Source organism: Pristiophorus japonicus, chromosome 6, assembly GCF_044704955.1.
Source record: "Pristiophorus japonicus isolate sPriJap1 chromosome 6, sPriJap1.hap1, whole genome shotgun sequence".
Classification (NCBI taxonomy): Eukaryota; Metazoa; Chordata; class Chondrichthyes; family Pristiophoridae; genus Pristiophorus; species Pristiophorus japonicus.
This window is the reverse complement of record NC_091982.1, coordinates 260,537,063-260,549,203: the sequence shown is the minus strand read 5'-3', so window position 1 is coordinate 260,549,203 and position 12,141 is coordinate 260,537,063. Positions and strand designations below refer to the sequence as shown.

General features: G+C 43.9%; 1 long non-coding RNA gene and 1 pseudogene across 1 annotated transcript; both read left to right on the top strand.

Annotated features, from left to right (window-relative positions):
- The window catches only part of LOC139266309 (very long-chain specific acyl-CoA dehydrogenase, mitochondrial-like), a 92,504-nt pseudogene that overhangs the window by 5,838 nt on the left and 74,525 nt on the right, over positions 1-12,141 (top strand).
- Positions 3,760-11,167, top strand: LOC139266061 (uncharacterized). The gene is made up of 2 exons (XR_011593679.1): positions 3,760-4,400; positions 9,787-11,167. It is a non-coding gene; the product is annotated as an uncharacterized lncRNA (long non-coding RNA).

Below are 12,141 nucleotides of genomic sequence, written 5' to 3'. Positions count from 1 at the left end.
CTGTTACACTATTTATGTCCCCATTCCTCACACCAGCCTTATTGCCTTCTGAGTGAGATTGCCAATTTTTGTCAGTTTCATAGTGAGCCATTATAGACTTGCGTTCACTGGGAAATACTTTGAGAGTGACTAAATTTCTTTCATTTGGGACCCTTGCAGCTGGGAGAAAGAGGAAACATTCATCCCCATCAATCACAGCTGGAATTGAATTTTTTTCTGGAACAGAATGGGGAATGTTCCAACTCATTGCACTGTCTAGGCTCCCTCTGATTTTTTTTTTAGGGCATTAAAACCATATATTTTACAAGTGCCCCCTATAAAAGGGGAGGAGGACACTAAAAGCCCGGCAATTAAAACAAATTAAACTTTAAAACAAATAAAATCAAATTAAAATTTGATTAGGCTCCCTCTGAATTTCCCTTTAATAGCACAGCTGATGGGAATTTGCCACATAGCGAGTCATGAGTATGAGCTCAGCCATGTTGGAAACATCAGTGTATTGCATGGCTGCACTACACCATCCTGTCTCCACCAATCCTTCCCATTCTTTATGATTCATAGAACATTCTCATTCGAGAAGCAGAACCAATCAGGTTTCTTTTAATGTTCGTTCATGGGATGTGGGCATCGCTGGCAAGACCAGCATTTATTGCCCATCCCTAATTGCCCTTGAGAAGGTGGTGGTGAGCTGCCTTCTTGAACCGCTGCAGTCCGTGTGGTGAAGGTACTCCCACAATGCTTTTAGGGAGGGAGATCTAGGATCTTGATCCAATGATGATGAAGAAACGACGATATATTTCCAAGTCAGGATGGTGTGTGGCTTGGAGGGGATCTTGGAGGTGGTGGTGTTCCCCCATGCACCTGCTGCCCTTGTCCTTCTAAGTGGTAGAGGGCTGCCGGAGAAGCCTTGGTGAGTTGCCGCAGTGCATCTTGTAGTTGGTGCACACTGCAGCCACGGTGCGCCGGTGTAATTGTGTAATTGCTTCCATGGAGACTGTTTCTATTTGGGAGACTAAAGTGTCTCCTTTAGTGGCTCATCAGATGCAGTTGTGCCTTATCAAATGTGAGCAGTAAGTGTTTAGGACAGTTATGCCACTTTTGGTGCCTGATTACATCAGCACATCTGAAGTACAGTAGTCTGGAAAACTGACAACCTTGGCCCCCATCTGACCTTCTCAGTAACCTGGCCCCATCTGGCCTTGTCAGTGACCCTAGTGACCACCTCTCATCTCCTCCATTTTCTCAATTTGAAAGAAATAGCTATGCACGTTATTATAGGGTGTAGGACATCTTAAGTGATGTCAATAAGATTAATAATGAAGATATAATTTACAGAATTGACTATTAATCTTTCCTTTGGTGTCATATCAGTTACATTTTCCTGTTGAGAGTACAATTTAATTTATCTGCAAACTGATGACAAATAGTAAGCCTTTTGTAAATTCTGAGCTCATCAAGTGCTGGGGAATGAAAACTTTTCATTCTAGGCATTGGGAAGACTATCCTGTAGCTGCTCTGAGTGAGAGTTACAACTTGGTGCCAATTAAGGCCAAATTAGGGGCAATCTGTGTGTGCATTTGTTATGAAGAACTGGATTGAGACTCTCCAAACTCATTTCACATGGGACCCTTGCAGTCCATAAACAAAGGTAGCTTTTCATCCCATCAGTAAAGGCTGAAATGGAACCCAGCTTCTAAAGGTGAAAGTGTTTAACCTACTGCACCATCCAGTTCTCCCTCAGAAATAGTAAGCATAAAGTAGCAAATAGCAGCCATAATTCACAAATGATCATGCAGTTGAAATTATTGGAAGAGTATTGAGATATTTTTAGATTTGAAAAGTAATAAAGCAACTTAATATTTAATTGTCTATACACTGAAAAAAATATTTTGGATTGGTATATAGCTCCTTACCTCTACAATCAAGAAATAATCCTGGTAGTTGTTGCAATAATGTGAATATCTTCCTCTGTAGGAGTCAATATCCTTTGGTGTAAACGTTTTTAAAGGCAAAATCAGCACTGAACAAGTGTTTCCCTATCCAACAGGTGAGCAGTTTAGTGTGGTGGTAAATATTTATGAATTCTTTTTTGATTATTCCCCAAATGTATAAACTTGTACAGATATGCAAGAGACCCTGACACATAGAGGGACGTTCTAAAAACTGCCAGTCACACTATTGTGAGATAATGAGAGCTGAAATACTGGATTCCCAGTTGAGATTATTGAAACTCCCTCAACCCCATTTCCCCTAAAGTGTGGTACCCAGAATTGTACTCAACCCTCCAGATAGGGCCTAACCAGTGATTTGTAAAGATTTAGCATGACTTCCTCATTTTTGTATTTAATGCTCCTATTTACAAAGCCAAGTATTCCACAGGCTTCCTTAACCGCCTTATCAACTTGCCTTGCCACCTTCGAAGATTTGTGAATATGCACCCCCAGGGCCCTCTGCTCTTGCACTCGCTACAAAATAGTGCCATTTAGATTATACTCCCTCTCCACGTTGTTTCTCCAATGTGCAACGTGTTTCATCACTTCACACTTATCGAATCTGCCCTTTAGAATCATAGAATGGTTACAGCACAGAAGGAGGCCATTCGGCCCATTGACCCCGTGCCAGCTCTCTGTGAGAGCACTTCAACCACTCCCACTCCCCCGCCCTTTCCCCGTAGCTTTGCAAATCATTTTTCTTCAGATATTTCTCTAATTCCATTTTGAAAGCCACGATTGGATCTGCGCCCAACACCCTTTCAGGCCGTACATTCCAGATCCTAACCACTCTCTGCGTAAAAAAGCTTTTCCTCATGCGACTGCCCATTCCATCAGTCTTCTGAAGTCTGCCACTATCCTGATCACTATTTACTATGTTGCCAAGTCTTGTATCATCCACAAACTTCAAAATTGTACTCCCTATACCCAAGTTCAGGTCATTTATGTTATGTCTTTAGATGCTCTGATAATGACTCCCCGAGGCAATGGGCCCAAGTTTCCACAGGATAAAAAACGGGCGCCCCTCCGAGCTGGGCGCCCGTTTTTCGCGCCTAAAACGGCGCCAGAAAAAAAACGCGCTATTCTCGAGCGCTTTGCAGCTTCTTGTCTGTTTGGCGCGGCGCCCAGGGGGGCGGAGCCTACACTCGCGCCGATTTTGTAAGTGGGAGGGGGCGGGTAATATTTAAATTAGTTTTTTTCCTGCCGGCAACGCTGCGCGTGCGCGTTGGAGCGTTCGCGCATGCTCAGTGTGAAGGAAACATTGGCACTCGGCCATTTTTGTAGTTCTTTGTAGCTGTTTAATTTTTGAACATTTTTTAATAAAATCACATTGCCATCAGCACATCGGCACTGAGGCTTCCCTTCTCACTGTCTCCTTCCCCTCCCCACCCTCCACGGCAACAAGCCGCTGTCTCCTTCCCCTCCCTCCCTCCGCGGCAACAAGCCGCTGTCTCCTTCCCCTCCCTCCCTCCGCGGCAACAAGCCGCTGTCTCCTTCCCCTCCCTCCCCTCCGCGGCAACAAGCCGCTGTCTCCTTCCCCTCCCTCTCCTGCGCGGCAACAAACGGCGGTTTCCTTCGAACGATGGCTGAAGCACTTTCACACAGGTAGGAAGATGGTTTATTTAATCTTTTCTTTGCTTATAAATGTTTATTCAGGTTGGATTTATTTGTATAATATTTGTAGAAGTATAAATAAGGATTGATTGTAGAATTTAATGAGATCCCTTCCCCCCCACCTCGTTCTGGACGCCTAATTTGTAACTGTGGATATCTGAACGGAATATATGGAATTAAGGACAGTAAAGTAAACGGGATATATGAAAATATATAAGCCATGGAAGAATAGCTGGGAGAATGTCAGATTGCAAATAGTGCAACATCAGCATAGCTAACAGTCTGTCTCAAGGTTTCAAGTCACTAATCCTGCCAATATATAATTGTAACATGAAATACATCTGCAGAATTGCAAGGTCTCAGTAAATAGTCACACCATTAGATTGAAACATTTGGAGGCAATACTTAAGCTTTCAAGAAGAACATCTCATATAGATTGACTAATGAGTGGCTGAGTTAGACTGTCAATCCATTTGTATTTTGTTATCTGATTTCAAAACTGTATAACTGTTAACGCTTTACGATGTAACTTCACCTATCCGTAGGGAGTGTGTACGCTCTATCCAGAGAGTATATCTTCTGTCTGATAGGTCTTACTGGCCGGTAATAAAGACTGCTTTGTTCAAAGCACAAGAGGTATTCGACTCAGTAATTTTACTGAACCAGATTGAGGTAAAAGAATCCAGGAATTAACATTTGGTGTCAGAAGTGGGATCTCAACGGACGACTGCCGAAAACTTGCGAATTAAGAGCCAGACTAGCCTTGGACGAGACGAGGGGAAAATGGCCACTGGAGTGAGTATGATTTCAATACTGCTCCAGTTTCCCCCGGTTTCAAAAGTCTGAGGAAAGTTTAGCCACTCGCTGGTTCTCAGGTAGTGTCTGAACGAGATCCAGGACAATCTGGTGAATACCTTTCAAACTTAGAATAGGGATAGAGATAGGGAAATTGCGCGATGACGCAAACCAAGCGGCGACTTGGAAAGATAGTTAGAGCTAGATAGGGATAGATGATCAATCATGGATCCAAAAAAAAAATTAATAGGAAAGAAAAGAGACTCTTGTGAATGTCTGTTTAAATGAGAAATGCTTCTGTGACTTTTACTGTAAAAAAAAAGCCGGGGAGTTGTGGTTTGTTTTATCTCAAACAGAATGAAAGTTTGTTTTAACCCTTCGTAGTGTTGTCCTGTATGTGGGAAGTTTAAGAGTGTGAACCTTATTGAATTACGTATATTCGGATGATAAGTTGCGGAGCCAGGAAATGCCCAAAGGATAGATTTGTTAAAAAAAGAAAAAATTACATGGTCCCGGTGGTTAAAAAAAAAAAGAAAAACTTGTTGAAAGCAAACATTCAGAGAAGGCACAGCAAAACAACTGAGAGGGATTCAAAAGGATTAAAAAAAAATTATATTAAATAACACGACCTTGAGGCTGGAACAATTGAGATAACGAAAAGCAGTCCACAGCCTACGTGCCAGACTTCTCTCTAGTTATAAAAAAAAGTAATGTACTAAATAGGTGCTGAAAGAAAAAAAAAATGTTCTGAGATTTTAAATTATGAAAAATATAAAATCACTCCTGTCCAGTTGGCAGAAAAACTCCATTAAATTAGGGCTTTCATTGACTGATTGAATTTAAACTGCGCAGTGACGCGAAAGGATAGAGAAATTTGGAGACTAAAAGAAATTAATTGAGGCTCATAAGAAATCAAAATTAGAAAATTAGGCTCACAGGGAATAAAATGGGGATTTAAATAGAGGATAGGTGTTCAACTCAGGTACGACGAAGGGACCTTGAATATCACTTGGCCCGTCTAGGCTCTGATTGAATTAAAAAAAAAACCCCCGCAGCAACTCGGAAGGTAGGGCCGACGCGAACGCAGTGACGTAAACGCGCAGTGAAGCGAACGCGCAGTGACGTCAACGCGCAGTGACGTAAACGCGCAGTGACGCCGATGCGTAGTGACGCAGAGGCGCAGCAACGCGAATCGCGAAAGTCAGTGCTAATGGCAGTAAGTCTGTAAGTCTTAAAGTGTTTAGAGTTTTAAGTTTAGTTTTAAGATCGCGCGGCTATGCGGACCGTGCGGCGATGCGGGTAAGTGTTAGAAGTCTTTGTCTATTTTGTAGATCGCGCGGCTATGCGGACCGTGCGGCGATGCGGGTAAGTGTTTGAAGTAAAGTTAAAGTATCTTAACTCGCGCGGCGACGCGAGCCACGGGTCGACGCGGATCGCGCGGCGACGTGAACTGCGAGGCGACGTGGTAGTTTAGTATTGAGATCGTGCGGCGACGCGGACCGTGCGGCGATGCGGGTAAGTGTTAGATTTGGAGTTAGTTAAAGTCCGTGTTAGTTCTGTAAAGTCTGTGTCTATTTGTAAGTTTGTTTAAATTGCACGACGACACGAACGCGTAGCGACACAGTAATACGAGGGGCAGTGTGAAAATGGGTAATCAGTTAGATAAAACCACGGATGCGGATAATCCGCTACAAAAGTTATGTGAGGAATTCCCTGAAAGAGCTGAAGACTTTAGAAAATTATCAGGAGCCCTGAACAAATTATTAGGGGATGACCAGTGGCCTCTAAGTGACACTAGAAGCGTAGAGGTAAAAAAAAAGCACAGGGATTAATTTGGAGAAGGGGACGAGGAAAAGGGGATAAAAAAATTTAATTGCAACCTGGCGACATTATTGTCAGAAATTAAAAGATGCATCACTTCTATCGAGTTGGCAAACAAATGCTATTAAATTAGGACTTGCATTGACAGAGGGAACACATGTTAAAACTGTAGACGTCTTTAAAAAAAAAGAAGAATGAATGTGTGCACGAGAAACTTGCTAAGAGATCCTCTGGGACCTCTGAGAAAGGTATTGATCAACTACAAGTTAAAATGGCTGGCTTTGTGTTAACCGAGGCTGATGATGAAATTGATGAGTGGCCACTGACTCAGCGCCCAACGGCGCCTCCCGCACCCCCTGGCCTCTTGCTCCAGTCCTCTTCCCAACACCCTCCACCTAACACTCCGGTAAAAAGAGTTAGGAACAACCACATATCACCAAAGCAACAAACCCAAACTGACTCCTCATCCTCTGATAGCGATTCGGATCCCCAGTTTACAAGCAATACAGCCGAAAGGACCAGATCTCACACTCGAAAGGGCAGAACTATATCTCAACATCACAAACAGTCCCGTAAATCTTCTAGTCAACCTACCAGTCCAAGTTGTGAAAGACATAGCAAACACCCCCGCCGATCGAGACGCAGAACTGTCAAGCAGTCAGACAGCTCTGAAACATCCACCGGCCTAGAAATGATTTCCAAGATCCCAAAGTCCCGACACCAATTCCCTGTCAGACCAATGCCAAACCCTGATGCACAACAAGCTGCAGACCACCTCTCTATAGGTGTCTGTGATCTTCAAACAACTATTTGATTGCTCACGCTATCCGGACAGATGGAAAGGGCAGTTAGATATTATTGGCAGAAAAAGAAAGGGGAGGGGGGAGGTGCGCCCCCAACCCGGGTCAAGACTGAATACGTGACTAGAAAGGAAGAGCCATCTCGGGAGGAAGGATCAATAGAACCGCAGTGTTGCATACAGGATTGGATGGATAAGCAAGGATACGGTTATACTAAACAACCAAACGGCCCGAGCCCTGCTAATAAACCTCCCTATTGTCCCCGGCATGGTATGGGAAGAGGCCGGGACTGGGTAAGAGGAATTGACTGTTTTAATTGTGGGCAGGAAGGACATTGGAATAAAAATTGCCCCTACCGTCAGCATGGAAAAGGAAGAGGAGGAAGAGGAGGGGGGCAAGGGGGGAGAGGAGGATCTTACACTAACTTCTCCCAGAACAACCCCTTTGGTCAATTGTCCCCCGATTGACTACGCAGCTTGATTGTGCAGGGATCCTCCCCGGACGACGAACCCATTCTGAATGAGTGGCAACCCTTTTTGATAGATACGGGAGCCTTCATGTCTTCTGTACAATCAAAGCTTAAACTCCCTGCTTCTACTGAAACACAGGAACTTTCAGGATTCCTGGGACAAATCTCGACATTCCTGGTGTCAGAACTAGTTAAAGTGGGTTACCAAGAAGAATTGGTAGAACATCGATTTGTCATCACTACCAATCTGGACTGTAACTTGATGGCTAGAGACCTCCTTTGCAAATTCCAGTTGCATTTGGAGTATGGAGATTATTGTAAAACAGGAAACCCTTAAGCGGCAGTATTATACCACTAGAACCCCTCAGTGGTGGTCTCAGGGTGCCTGCGGCAGGTCCAATCACGTGACCCTAGCATACGATCCCAGTGGAAAGAATCAGGACCTGCAGAACTTTTATCAGGATCACGAAGGGGAAGTGAAGGGAATTCTATTAAGGGCTAGAGTGACTGGACTGGAAAGAGAGGCAGATTTTGTGGAAGTGGATAAGAATCTGTGGAAACAGCCCCTAACAATGGCACCGCATACTGCTCGTGAAGTATTAGCCCCTCACCATGCTAAAGATTTGGGAGTTATGGTACGCAAGGCCATAGATGAGGCTGACCCTACCAGCCGGGATGTGCAAATTGTAAAACATGGCCGAACAGTCCAATTTCATGGGGACCCCGAGAAGGTCTTAACGACTCTACAGCATCATACTGGCTCCGGCATACCTGACTATGTGGATCCTCATGTGTGGGCAGAGAACCCCTCCCAAGTGGGTTATACTCCCATTAATTGAGATCCCAGTGCAGGGCAATGTGGACTGGCCCTCTATCCGACAGAACCCACTGAAATCACAGGCAATCCTAAACTGACTTTTCGGCACTGTACTGCAATTAATCCGGCCTGTTTTCTTACTGAGCCACCCCAAGATGAGGAAGAACCCAGTCATGATTGTTTATGTTTGTTGACGGAAGTACTTCTATTAATCCAGAAGATACACAAATCTCAGGATACGCCATAGTAAACCAGGAGAATCAGGTCTTGGAATCTGCTGCTTTGAAACCGCCTATTCTGCTCAACAAGCTGAACTATTCGCCCTCACCCAAGCCTGTATCTTGGCCAAAGATCTCAAAGTCAATATCTATACCGACTCTAGGTATGCCTTTGGGGTGGCGCATGATTTCGGACAATTATGGAAAAATAGGGGATTCCTAACCTCACAGGGGAATGAGATATCTCATAAACAGTTAGTATCTGATTTGTTGCAAGCCCTCATGTTCCCCAAACGCATTGCCATTGTCAAATGTACCGCCCAACCTACGGGAAATTCTCTGGTTGATATAGGGAATCGTTGTCCTGACCAAGAGGCCAAACAGGCCTCTCGTGACCAACAGATGGTAGTGTCCAAAATTATGAGTCAGACTAAAAATCCTGCGAAAAACCAATGCCAACCATCCAAGATGTTATAAAAGCACAGGGGGACGCTCCTGAAAAAGATAAACTGTTGTGGAAATATTATGCATGTACTTATGACAATGTTTCTAAACTCTGGACCACTCCCGCGGAACAGACTTGCATGTCTGACGAGTTGGCCTCATGGGTTATAGAATGTCTGCATTTTGCTACTCATTGTGGAGCAAGGCAACAAGTGATACACTTTTGGCTACTTGGTGGCACCCTAAACTCCAGGCGCTCACCCAGAACATCAGTAGTCGTTGCCTGGTTGGCCAGCAACATAATCCAGGGAAGGGAGTCCCCTGTGATTGGGGTAAAACGCCCCTACCCGAAGGTCCCTTTGAGACATTTTAGTTGGACTACATTGAGTTGCAAAAAGTTCAGTGTTACAGATATGTGTTAGTAATAGTAGATGTGTTTAGCAGATGGATTGAAGCCTACCCTAACCTGGACAATAAGACTCAGACTGTTGTTAAGGTGTTAATGAGGGAAATTGTTCCTAGATATGAGATCTCAGCTAGACTGATGACCACCTATGTTCTTTCTCTGACTCAGGCTCTGCGACTAGTTCACAACCAGGTTCAAGATGCTTACCCGAATTGTCCCTCGTGGCACCAGGGAAGTATGGATTCGGAAGGGATTAGAGCCACAATAGGAGGGGCCTTTTTAGGTGTCACTCACTACCCCCACTGCAGCCAAGGTTGAGGGGAAAAGTGCCTGGGTTCACCTGCACCACTGCAAGCTCATCACCATTTAAACAAATTTTGCTGGTTAGTCTAATTCCTGTTTCTGTTCCAGATCTCCTCCTCCCTATAGCTGAACAAGGCAGTTGAAGGAGGATCAGTTTGAACTCTTGCCTGTCAGACAGCCAAATACACTGACGGAGACCTGAAGGGAAACGTGAAAACAGAACTCTTTTTATCAGCTAAATAATTGGACTATTTATAAGATGAGACTGTGTCTGTATGCTACTGTCTGCATAATAGTGTTGATATATGACAGTTTTGGTGCACGGGAAGGAAGACAAAGGCGAGAGCTCCATGTAAACACCTTTTTGTATATGTCTTACGTTTATGCGGAAAAAGGGCACTTCACTAGATGCTGGGTGTGTTCACATATCCCTATACATTCTAAAGGGGGAATTCCTTTGCGCACCGTTCCCCTGATCCTAACTGAGACTGTTAGATGGATTCAAAGAAACGATATTGGAACAGGTAGCTAACCGCACTGCTGAGGCTCTGGAGGGCATCACAGCTGAAATGGTAGCGATAAGGACCGTAGCATTACAAAACCGAACGGCCCTCGATTACCTGTTAGCTGAGAAAGGGGGAACGTGTGCCCTGATAGGATCTGAATGTTGCACTTACATTCCTGATAGTTCAGAAAACATAACCCACCTTGCCGATCACATAAGGAGGGAGGTGAAAAAGTTATCCACACCAGCAAAAGAACTTAGCAGGTTTGATTGGTTTCTGGGTGGATCTTGGAGATCCTATCTAATACATGGGGCAATTGTTCTCATCATAATAATTACCTGCTGTTTGATTGTTGGTTGCCTTAACCTCTGCTGCAAAGTAAGGACAAGGTTAGCAGACCCTCTTGTGGTCAAGGGTTCCCGGGTTATGATCCAACAAACTAGAGAACTACTCAACAATGCAATACTCATAGAATGATCCTAAATGTTATCATAGAATGATAAAAGGAGGGATGTGGATATCTGAACGGAATATATGGAATTAAGGACAGTAAAGTAAACGGGATATATGAAAATATATAAGCCATGGAAGAATAGCTGGGAGAATGTCAGATTGCAAATAGTGCAACATCAGCATAGCTAACAGTCTGTCTCAAGGTTTCAAGTCACTAATCCTGCCAATATATAATTGTAACATGAAATACATCTGCAGAATTGCAAGGTCTCAGTAAATAGTCACACCATTAGATTGAAACATTTGGAGGCAATACTTGAGCTTTCAAGAAGAACATCTCATATAGATTGACTAATGAGTGGCTGAGTTAGACTGTCAATCCATTTGTATTTTGTTATCTGATTTCAAAACTGTATAACTGTTAACGCTTTACGATGTAACTTCACCTATCCGTAGGGAGTGTGTACGCTCTATCCAGAGAGTATATCTTCTGTCTGATAGGTCTTACTGGCCGGTAATAAAGACTGCTTTGTTCAAAGCACAAGAGGTATTCGACTCAGTAATTTTACTGAACCAGATTGAGGTAAAAGAATCCAGGAATTAACATAACCTGCGCCTGATTTTTTAATGTGTAGAACAAGTTTTTTCAGTTCTACAAAAATCTTCACTTGCTCCATTCTACTTTAGTTTGGAGTACATTTTCACTGTGGAAACTTTGAAATCAGGCGTCAGTGGCCGGACACGCCCCCTTTTGAAGAAAAAATTCTGTTCTAAAGTAGAACTGTTCTACCTGACTAGAACTACAGAGAAAAAAATGGAGAATTGCGATTTCTAAGATAGTCCGTTCTCCACCAGTTGCTCCTAAAAATCAGGCGCAAATCATGTGGAAACTTGGGCCCAATGTGTTGTACTTGAACTGCAGTGACCTTAGTCCTTTATTGATAACTCCAGAGTGAGGATCACACCTGGTGGCCTGCCTTTTATACTAGGCCGGGCACACCTGTACAGGTAACCTACAAGTCTCCCACTGCTGTGCCCTCTGGTGGCACACTTTGTACAAGCAGTAACCATGTAGGATACATGACATTACTCTCCCCCAAGCCTTTAGTGCAAATCACCTCTGCATTGACTGTGCTCTGGGCTTAGCTCTATCTGGTTGACCCTTGGCAGGTCATTTTTATCTTGGGTGAGTGGTTGTTGTTTCGTTGGCAGTAGAGTGCTGGTGGTTTCTGTTTGTGTGTCCATGACCACTCCATTCTCTCTGCCCCCACCCCCCCTCCCCCCCGCCCTTCACACACACATATAGATTATGCTGGAGGCTCATTACATTCATATACATTCACGTCCAGAAAATAAAATTTGCATTAACATCATTGCATTTGTGGTTCAGTTGTGAAGCAAGTACATTCGACTGGTGAGATACATTCTTGATACGTACTAGGAATCGATGCAGGTGTCAGCACCGGTGTGTGAGGACAGACTCTTCATCAACACAGTGAGTCAT